The following is a 10,975-nucleotide window of genomic DNA, read 5'->3' as shown; positions in this document are numbered from 1 at the left end:
GCTCTTAAAATAGGGCCAAGGACCAATGCATAGTTGTAGAGAAATTGCAAAGAACCATTGGCTACAACTCCTGGTGGCTTAAAATGAATTTATCCTGAAATAATTTTTTTGAAAGATTTTTAATTCCACTTTGGGCTTCACTTAGTCTATAATTCAAACCACAGCTGAAAACACTAGCAAACTATTCAAATAAGACATTACATACCAATTAATTCTTCCAAATTACATCTCATTGGACCAAATCAAAAATTTTCCCATGGCCAGAACCAAAAACCAAACCCATTGCCGTAGAATTGATTCCAACTCATGATGATCCCATCTGTTACAAAGTAGAACTTCCACACAGGATTTTTTTTTTTTTTTTTGGCTGTAATTTTTACAGAACCAGATCAACAGGCCTTTCTTTCACAGTGCTGCTGGGTGTGTTCAAATCACCAACCTTCAGGTTATTCATTCAGTACAAACCACTTGCACCACCCAAGGATGGAATACAGATATATGGGAGGTTGGTTATAGCTAAATCCATGTTTGGCTGGATACAGATCCATACCTGGTTGAGTACAGACCCTTGTGAGGTCACATAAAAAACCATGTGTGGTTGAATACAGGCCATATGTGATCAGATACATGCCATTGTATGGTAAACTATAGCATCATGTGTAAATGGATATAGACCTGTGTTTAGTCAAACAGTCATCTCAGTAGGCAGATACGAACCCATGTGTGATCAGAAACAGATCCACATGTATTCACATACAAATGTGTGTGTGCAGTTTCAGTACGCAGAATTAAAAACTTACATAATCATTGGAGGGATTGGAGGAGCTGGCTTTTGGATATTGGAGTGGACCCAGTTGAGGTCAAGAATTGACAATCTAAGCTGTGATCCAGAGATGAGGAAGCTGGTTTCAGAAGGAAAGGTCAATGCAACTACTTCTCAAAGTCCTTCCCTGCTTGGAGGTTAAAAAGATAATTTACTTCAAAAGTTTTAAAGCTTTGCTTTTCACATTTATGTCTTTAACCTATATAGAGCTTGAATTTTAAGGTAGTGTTTGAGGTGGTAATATGGATAACTAGATTTTTCCAGCACCATATATTGAACAACCATTCCATTTCCTACTACCCTGCAATGCCATCACTATTATATATAAAATATCTATGGATCCATTGTTCTGTTTCTTGAATTTCTTTTTCCATCAATTCGTCTATCTATGAGCCAATACTATAGTGTTTAAATTACTGCATTGTTTCAGATACTATAGTTATATAACAAATTGCTCCAAAATTTAGTGGCTGAAAACAACAATCACTTTATTATCTCAGATGGTTTCTCTAGGTCATGAATTTGTAAGCAGCTCAGCTGGGTACTTCTGGTTCATGGTTTCTCATGAGGTTAAAATCAGAAGTGATTGGGGATGAGGTCATCTAACAGATTTCTTTATCATATATCTGGTACCTGGTCTCGAAAGTCTTGAAAAGTGATGGCTGGAATAACTGGCACTGTTTGGGCATCTCCCTCTATTTCTATGTAGTCTGTCCATATAGTTTCTCAACCATGGAGACTTTTACATGGTGAATCAGAGCTCTAAAAGTATGTGTACCAAGAGAGTGAGCAAGGTAGAAGCGCATTTTCTTATTTTATCTAACCTTGGAAGTCAGGTAGAATCACTTCTGTCATATCTTATTAGTCCCCAGAGTCATAAATTCCCTTCCATGTTCAAATAGAAAGGGCATAGACGCCACCATTTGAGGAGGAAGTGGCAATATTCTGGAAAAGCATATATAACAGGATATAATGTGGTAGAAATATAATATGCCACAATATGTCCTTTGGCTTCAACAATGCACATCCCCTCCACAAGAAAAATATACTCACTGTCCCCTTTCACAAGGTCCCTCTCTCAACCCTCATCCAATGACAGTATCGAGTTCTGACTTAAGGGTCAGTATCTTATCATCTAAATCGTGTCCAAGTGTGGATGAGACTCCTGAGGTGTAGTTCCGTTCAATCTGAAGACCTATGAACTAGAGATACATTACCTGCTTCCTAATCTCCACTGCCCCCATCTCCCGCCCAATGTACAATGCTCTGACAGGTATGGGATAACTTCTATACCCACTTACGTTCAAAAAGGGGAAACATGAGAGGTGAACAGAAGTGATGTTCCATAGATATTTGACAACCTATTTAGACACATGTTATTTCCAGGTCCTTGGTTATCTGTCTAGTACTTCTGGTAGTGATTTTTCCATGCATCTTGTCCTAAAATACCTTTGGGATTTTGATTCTGCTTTCTGAATTATCCATCCTTTTCCCTAATATATGGTTTGTGTTTGTAGCTTACCAAAGATATTTGAAGAATGTGGGGGTGATTCTTAACACATTCAAATTTAATTTACTTGCTTGTCTTGGAAAAAGATGGAAAGACAGATTTTGATCTTTACATTTTGTGATTTGTCTTTATATGATAAATCCTTTAGAACAAATTCAAAGGCTATATTTGCTTATGATCTTTCAACATCTTCATTTCCCAAAAGGCTGGTATCATTTGGAAACCAATGTGGGTAACTGTCTTATTACCTAGTGCTGCTATAACAGAAATACCACAAGTGGACGGCTTTAACAAACGGAAGTTTATTCTCTCACAGTCTATAAGGCTAGAAGTCCAAATTCAGGGCACTGGTGCCAAGGGAAGGACTTTTCTCTCTGTCTGCTCTGTCAGGAGGTCCTTATTATCAAATTTCATCTGGACTAGGAGCTTCTCAGTGCAGGGATCTCAGGTCCAAGGGACATACTCTTCTCCTAGCACTACATTCTTGGTGGTATGAGGTCCCTCTGTCTCTCTGTTCATTTCTCTCTTTTATATCTCAAAAGAGATTGGCTTAAAACACAACTTAATCTTGTAGACTGAGTCCTGTCTCATTAACCTAACTGCCTCTAATCCCAACTCATTTATATCATAGAGATAGAATTTACAACACATAGGCAAATCATGTCAGGTGGCAAAATGGCGAGCAATCACACCATACTGGAAATCATGGCTTAGCCAAGTTGACACATATTTTGGGGGCACACAATTCAATCCATTACAGTTACTGAAGTAATTATATAGATCAATTAGACAAACAAAGCAATACCTTTTGCTTGAATCACTCTGTAACAAGTGAGAATATCAGCTATTCCATGTAGGGAAACGATAAACAGGTTGAGACTCAGGAAATCTGAATACTTAGTCTACCACAGTCTGAATGTGCAATTTTGTAAATGTCTATTTCTTCTCTCAGTCTCAGTTTCCTCATTTTCAAAATGAAAAGAATCTATCTACCTACGTACTGACCGACCAACAGACCAGGCTACCGACCAACCAATCCATTCATCCATCTATCCATCCCTCCATACATCCACGCATCCATCTATTCATCGTTTATCTACCTATCTGTCATCTATCATCTATCATCTATCTGCTTATTTATATATAATCACATTCTGGCCTGTACGTACTTAAATTCTCAGAAAATTCTCATTATAATGTCATATGAATAGGATTTTACTCTGCTCAGTAGGAAAATGGGGTCCAATTCTTTTCAGAGACTTCTGATTTTGTAGAACTCTTAAGTTAGGTAGAACACATAACGGAACTGAAACAGAATAAGCTGGCTTTTAGTTCTACTGCTCAGTAGTTACACCACACTGTGCAAGTGAAATGAAGCATTCTGAGCCTAGGCTTTCCCATCTGTGAATCAGGAATAATATACACATGGGGTTATTTGAGTTTAAATGTGAAAGTGGATTGCAAATACTAAGTGTTCAATATAGTATCCAAAAAATCAAAATCAAACCTGTTGCCATCGTACTGATTCCACCTCATGGTTACCCCATGTGTTACATAGTAGAACTGCTTCATAGGGGTTTCTTGGCTGTAATCTTTACAGAAGCATGTCATCAGGCCTATCTTCCGTAGAGCTGTTGGGTGGGTTCAAACCACCAACCTTTAGGTTAGTAGTCAAATGAAAATTGTTTGTGCCACTCAGGGGCCTACTTACTTTTAATGATGAATTTAGGGTGGGTTAGAAATACTATTTGGACAGGGGTAGTAATACGTTACTAACTGACTTAAACAAATAAGTATATATCCATTTCCCTTTGAGTTTATTTCGACTCATAGTGACCCTATAGGGCAGAGTAGAACTGCTCCATAGGGTTTCCAAAGAGTGGCTAGTGGATTTGAACTCCTAAACTTGTGGTTAACAGTTGTAGCTCTTAACCACTGTGCCACCAGGGCCCCAAAGAAGCATGTAAGTAGTTCTAAATTCTTGTTCTAAATTCTCCTGAGAGGGAAGATGGACAATTCTCAGGGGACTTAGAGAGATAGGCATAGTTCAAATTCCTAAGTGTTTTTTTGAATCCATTTTTATGCCTCCCCCAGTTAGGATGAGAGTCTTCTTAAAGCCTTTCTTGATAGACAAATAATAAAGAAGGATCATAGTAACTACTTAGGTAAGTTCTTACATGGGAGATAACATGGGGTCAAGGTCAAGAGCAGGATTTGAGGCCAGAGAGAGCTGAATTAGATCTTCGGACCTGCTCTTCACTAACCATATGTTCTGGGTTAAAAGGCTAACTCTATGTCTCAATTTTCCTATATGCAAAATAGAAAGAATAACCTTCCTACTATATATAGTGCTTTAAAAAAAATTAAAAGAGATAATTTATGTGAAGTGCTTTGCACACTGCCTAGCATATAAGAATATAAGAAGCAATCATTTAATATTAGTTTTTGATCAATGCATGTAATAATAATGCCTAAATTTTTTTAACCTTTATACAGAACTTTATAATTTATGAAACATTTTCATATGTCCTGTCGGGAAAGTAGGCTTAATTTCTTCAGTCCTTAATTTCCTCAGGACTCACTCTGAGATCTAAAAAATGGAGGTAAAGATAAGAAGGAGGTATGAGAAAGGGTGGGAGACCAGTGGACAGCAGAGATCTTCTTGGGGATGTGGAATGCTTAGCAATAAGGAAAAAAAAAGTGGGATTGAAGGGGAGGGCATCAGTGAGTGACTACCTTGCAAGAAAATCTATATATTGATGTCAGAAAATTAGATTTCACCTTCATACTAAAACACTAATCGTGTGAGAGATTCTGCCTCTATCTACTCAAAAGCCAAAATTGACCATTAATTCTGGTGATAGTGGTGGTTCTTGTGGTGGTGGTGGTGGCGATGGTGTATGTGTGCATGTGTGTGTGAAATACCTTACAATCACTTTGATAAAGAAGAAAAAACATAAAAGGCTCATGCTAGGTTCTTAAAAACCTCGCAGATAAATGAGAGTAAAATGTTTCCTCATCTTTTTTTATAAGTAGTTGCTTTTGGGTGGCATATTTACAGCCTCATAGAAAGAACAGTATAATTTCAATAGTCACAGTTGTATGTTATGAACTTTCACAGGCAGTAAACTTACCCTACTCTTAAAAATTTGAGTAAGAATAAAAGTAGTTGATATTGATTGTGCCTCTACTTTGGGCCAATTGCAGAGCTAGTAGTCTTGACACTCTCACAGCCACCCTTCAAGCTAGTTGTTCTCATTTGACAGAAAATAGTTGAGAGGTTCAGAGGTTAAACACATTTTACAGAATTACCTTTGCTAACTCTTTATTTCAGTGTAAGACTAGGGTTACAACTTACTGACTAACATCCAAAAACTTCCTTACCCTCTCTCTATCTTAGTTATTTTATCTTCTAAAAAAAGATAATAACAATGTATGACTCAATGTTGATACAAGGATTAAATGTGCCTGGCATTTCAAAGGCACCCAAGTAAACGTTACCCACGTTAATCATGGCATCTGTACGTGAGGTTGTCTCAGTAAAGGTCAACAATGCCCTTCATGGGGTGAAGTCCAAAACTTTGGAATAGTTCTTACCCTTCTTTCTTTCTGACAGCCCACATCAAGTCCATCAGCAGGTAGTATTGAAGCTACCGTCATCATATATCTACCTCCACTACGCCCATCCTGGTGCAAATCACAATCAAGTTTCTGCTGAATTCTTACAATATCCTCTTAACTAATAATCTCCCTGCTTCTACTATTGCCCCTCTATAGTCTATTCGCCACACAATAGTCAGAACAATCAATTCTAAGATTCAGACCACGCTGTTTTGCTGTGCAAAACTTTTCAATGGCTTTGTTTTTCACTTAGAATAAATTAATACCCCCTTAAAATGATCTACAAAGCCCTATCAGACCTGCCACTTATCAATCCTTGTTCATTGCTCTCCAGCCATACTGATCTCCTTTAGACAATGATGCCAAACACATTCCTTCCTCAGAGTGTTTTCACTTACTGATTTTTTTTTTTTTTTTGGTCTGGAATGTTCTTTCCTTAGCCGTCTTCTTGCATCTTTCTTCACTTCTTTCTAGTCTAGTTTACATGTTCCCTTTTCAAAGAGGCCTTCTCTGACTACCTTATAGAAAACAGCACCCCACCCCCAGATTCCAAATATCCATTACCCTGCTTAATATTCCCCATAGCAGATGTTACAATCTGAAATGCTATCTACTTTCTTTTTTATTAGCTTATTTTCTGTCTCCCCCTACTAGAATGTATGCTACGTGAGTGTAGAGACTTTGTTTGAATAGATGCTTAATAAATATTTGGTAAATGGCTTACTAAATGGATCTCAAAACTATATTTGATTAGGTAATCCTTCTCCCCCACCTCTCCCCAGACTCCACAGGTTTTATTTTGATTAATAAGGGTATTCATTATCTTAGTCATCTGGTGCTACCATAACAGAAATACCACAAGTGGATGGCTTTAACAAAGAGAAATTTATTCTCTCACAGTCTAGCAGGTTACAAATCCAAATTCAGGGTGTCAGCTCCAGGGGCCAGTTTTCTCTCTCTGTTGGCTCTGGAGGAAGATTTCTTGCCATCAATCTTCCCCTGGTTGAGCAGCTTCTCAAGCACAGGGAACCCACATCCAAAGGATACGCACTCTGCTCCAGGTGCAGTTTTCTTGGTGGTATGAGGTGCCCAACTCTCTGCTTGCTTCCCTTTCCTTTTTATCTCTTGAGAGTTAAAAGCTGGTGCAGAACACATGCCAGGGAAACTCCCTTTACTTTGCATCAGAAATGTGACCTGGGTAAGGCTGTTACAATCCCACCCTAATCCTCTTTAACATAAAATTACAATCATGATATGGAAGACAACCACACAAAACTGGAAATCATGGTCCAGCCCAAATGATACATTTTTCGAGGGACATAATTAAATCCATGACATTCATTTTCTCTAATTTTGTTTGGGAACGGAGTTAGAGGGGCTGATAAAATGTTCTTTAATATCATATATTGTTTATATTTGATTTCAATGTCTCAAAAAGAGATTTTAGAAATGAATTAAAACAACTCCCACCAATAAAATAATACAGAAAAACCCATGATGCAATAACACACAGAGAAAGAGAATCAGGATTTTTGAGAGTTTTTCAGCTTCCTCTCTAAGTAATTCTAATACACGAAGACAAAAGACTTTTCCAAAAAATATAAAATCATGGGTCTCATACAAATATAAAATGAATACATGACAAAGTTTTTGTTTAACACATTAATTAAGGAGGGAACCAGGAGTAAGTTATGATCCATTTAAAGGAGAATCCAGTGTAGCACATTTGTTCAATCAGGGATGTGTCATGAATTTACAAATAGACGCAAAACTGACTTTATCTGCAATAACTGAGGGAAATCAATTGAACCCTCTTCAGACAATATTTTCAATTTTATGGACAAGAATTATTTGCATTATCAGTTTTCTATAACTGGAAAAGTTGTAAAATAGCTCAAAGACAGTGAAAGGCATAACCCTCATAGAATCATGTAGCCCCAAGGGGAGTGCTATAGACAACACATAGCTTTTCATTGAAGACAGCCAGTAATCTTTTTAATATTTCAAAGTCTTTCACAATTTTTTTCTCACAGAAGTTAAATTTATTCAGCAGCTATACATCAAAAGAAGTAGAGATAATTTTTAAATAACCTAGAATTTTTTCAATTATTTCTATTATTTACAAAGAAAAAATACAAACTTTCCTTATCCATTGGAGTCCTAATAGGAAACAGCATGCTCAAAAAGGCAGATTAAAAAAAAAATTTTAATGAAGATTATTTATCAAGGTATGAAGGAAATTAGTTAAGGGTGATGATAAAGCTTGCCAGGGCTAGCTACCAGTAGGAAATCATTACCACCAGGAGGCCTGAGGGAACAAGGGGAAGAAATTACTACAAAAGGAAATATAACTGTAGGAGATATCCACCCAACAAGAGCTGTAACCCTAGTTAAAGGTACCCTGTTAACTTATAAACCACGGGACGGTCCCAGGAGAATAAACCCTGACATTCTTTTCTTCCCACCCTGTCCTCCTAACATTTATCTAGCACTTCCTGTTGGCCAGAGAAGAAGGAGGCCTGGTTGAGGAACACCATGGAAGCCCACCATGGAGGAGAAGAGTGAGAATAGATCTGAAGGGCTGAGAGGAGTATATCTTGCTCACTTTCCAACACTTTATTAAATTGTTTTTCTAGGTAAGATGGTGAACACTCCTATTTTGGAAAAAGAAAACACAGGAGAAAGAAGTAAATTGTCTTCCAACTTGTTTGCACACTTAATATTTATTGACTACCACCCTGAGTCAACCATTAAAGTAGATCTGTGGATAAAAAGGTGAAGAAGGCAGGCACAGCTTTGCTTCTCTGTGGCCTATTTAAAGGGCTCTTGAATGGAAGAGCCAGGTGGTTTGGTCTTAATCTGTGTATCGACAGTGTGTGAAACCAGAATCAATAGTTGGTTAGCAGCCGTAGCTCTTAACCACTTCTTCACCAGGGCTCCTTGTATACAGATATGTATATGTATACATATATGTATACATACAAATACTTACACAAACACACACTTGTGTATGTATATGTGTGTGTGTCATTTTTGCTGTGCGTTGTGTGATTGATTCTGACTCACAGCAACCATAATTGACACAGTAGAACTGCCCCATAGGGTTTCCTAGGCTGAAATCTTTATGGGAGCAGATGGTCAGGTCTTTTCTCCCACAGAACGACTGGTAGGATTGAAGTGCCAACATTTTGTTTAGCAACCGAGTGCTTATCCATTGTCCCACCAGGGATTCACACACACACACATATATGAGTTCTCTAACATTTCTTGCTGGCTGAGAAGGAATTTATAATGTGATGAGCTCCCTATGCCCGGATGTCCTCCAGCAAATGCCCAGTGACCACTTGTCACAAGATGTTGTAGATGGGATTCCAGCATCAATAGAAGAAGCTGGATTAGACAGTTTTCAATGGTTCTAATCTTTTTGTAAAATAGAAAAAGCATGTTTTTTCTCTTCCTGTATGCCAGGAAGGAAAACAGTTTATTTATTAAAATGCTTTGGTCTTATTTGAAAACAGAAAATATGAAATGCTTATCACCCTGCTATTAAAAATGTTGTCTTTACAGGATAATCCCAATATCTGTGTTCATCATCAGCACTGAAGCAGAAGAAAACAGGATGAATGTGACTGATTTAATTCTAATAGGACTTACACAGAATCCTCGGATGCAGAGATTTCTAGTTGTTGTTTTGTTTATCACCTACATTGTCACCGTCTCAGAAAACCTGCTCATTGTGGTCACCATAATCTGCAGTCAGACATTGAAATCCCCAATGTATTTCTTCCTGGCCTTCTTATCTTTAATAGATGCCTGCTACTCCTCTTCCATACTTCCTAAAATGCTAGCTGACTTGCTCTCTGAGACAAAAACCATCTCCTTCAATGGCTGCATGACACAGATCTTTACTGAACATTTCTTAGGTGGTTCTGAGGTTGCCCTCCTTGTGGTCATGGCCTATGACCGTTATGTGGCCATCTGTAGACCTCTGCACGATGTGACCATCATGAACCACCATATATGCTGCCTTTTAGTGGGGGTGTCTTGGACAGGGTTTTTTTTCCACTCTATTGGACAGATTCTTGTCACTTTCTGGCTCCCATTCTGTGGTCCCAACATTATGGATCACTTCGTGTGTGACATCTTCCCCCAATACAACTTGCCTGCACAGACACTTTCCTTGTTGGTCTCCTGATTGCTGTCAATGGTGGGGTCATGTCTGTGATTACCTTTGTAATGTTGTTGGTATCCTGTGTCTTCATCCTGCATTCGTTGAGGATTCATAGCTCTGCAGGAAGGAAAAAGGCCCTCTCTACCTGTACCTCCCACATCACTGTTGTTGTCTTGTTCTTTGTGCCCTGTATTTTTACATATCTGTGACCAGTGGTCACCTTTTCTATGGATAAAGGAGTATCTGTATTCTATACCCTTGTCACTCCCATGTTAAATCCCATTATCTACACAGTAAAGAATGCAGAAGTAAAAAATGCCACCAAAATGTTATTGAAAAGAAATGTAATTTCAGATAATAAATGACCCAATATGAAGATTTTAATTCTATCATAATCTTTATATTTTTATCTTACGTATATATGTATGTGGGTTTGTGTGTGTGTGTACATATGTATGTATACATATGCATATATGTATGTATATATATAGCTCTTTCCCACCTATATCACTTAACCCCCATAGAACCTTTACACAAGAATGGCATGGAGGTGGTGTCTGACATCCTCTAACTTCACAAGGGGAAAGGAGAATCAAAATCAACAGCGCAAGCCTGATTCCCTGCAGAAGTCAGACATGCCTCCTCTCTCAGCCATCTTTACTAATTCTGATACCAACTGTCCCTCCATGGCACTCTCTACTTCTCTGCTGGGTTCGGTAATCCATTGCAACGGCCACACAGAACTCAGATGATTATGGTGTTTATTAGAGAAGTAACAGTTACAATTCAGGCCCAAGAACATTCAAGATACAGCTCTTCCATCAGGACAGCCTCTTCCCAGCTGTGTTCA

General features: G+C 38.1%; 1 pseudogene; it reads left to right on the top strand.

Moving 5' to 3' along the window:
• The first annotated feature begins 8,595 nt into the window (after positions 1 to 8,595).
• LOC100655127 (olfactory receptor 4C13-like) lies at positions 8,596 to 10,534 on the top strand (annotated as a pseudogene).
• Positions 10,535 to 10,975: the final 441 nt, after the last annotated feature.

The sequence above is a fragment of the Loxodonta africana genome, unplaced genomic scaffold, assembly GCF_030014295.1.
Source record: "Loxodonta africana isolate mLoxAfr1 unplaced genomic scaffold, mLoxAfr1.hap2 scaffold_100, whole genome shotgun sequence".
In the NCBI taxonomy this organism is placed as follows: domain Eukaryota; kingdom Metazoa; phylum Chordata; class Mammalia; order Proboscidea; family Elephantidae; genus Loxodonta; species Loxodonta africana.
The sequence above is the reverse complement of the archived record's forward strand: the minus strand, read 5'-3'. Positions and strand labels throughout refer to the sequence as shown.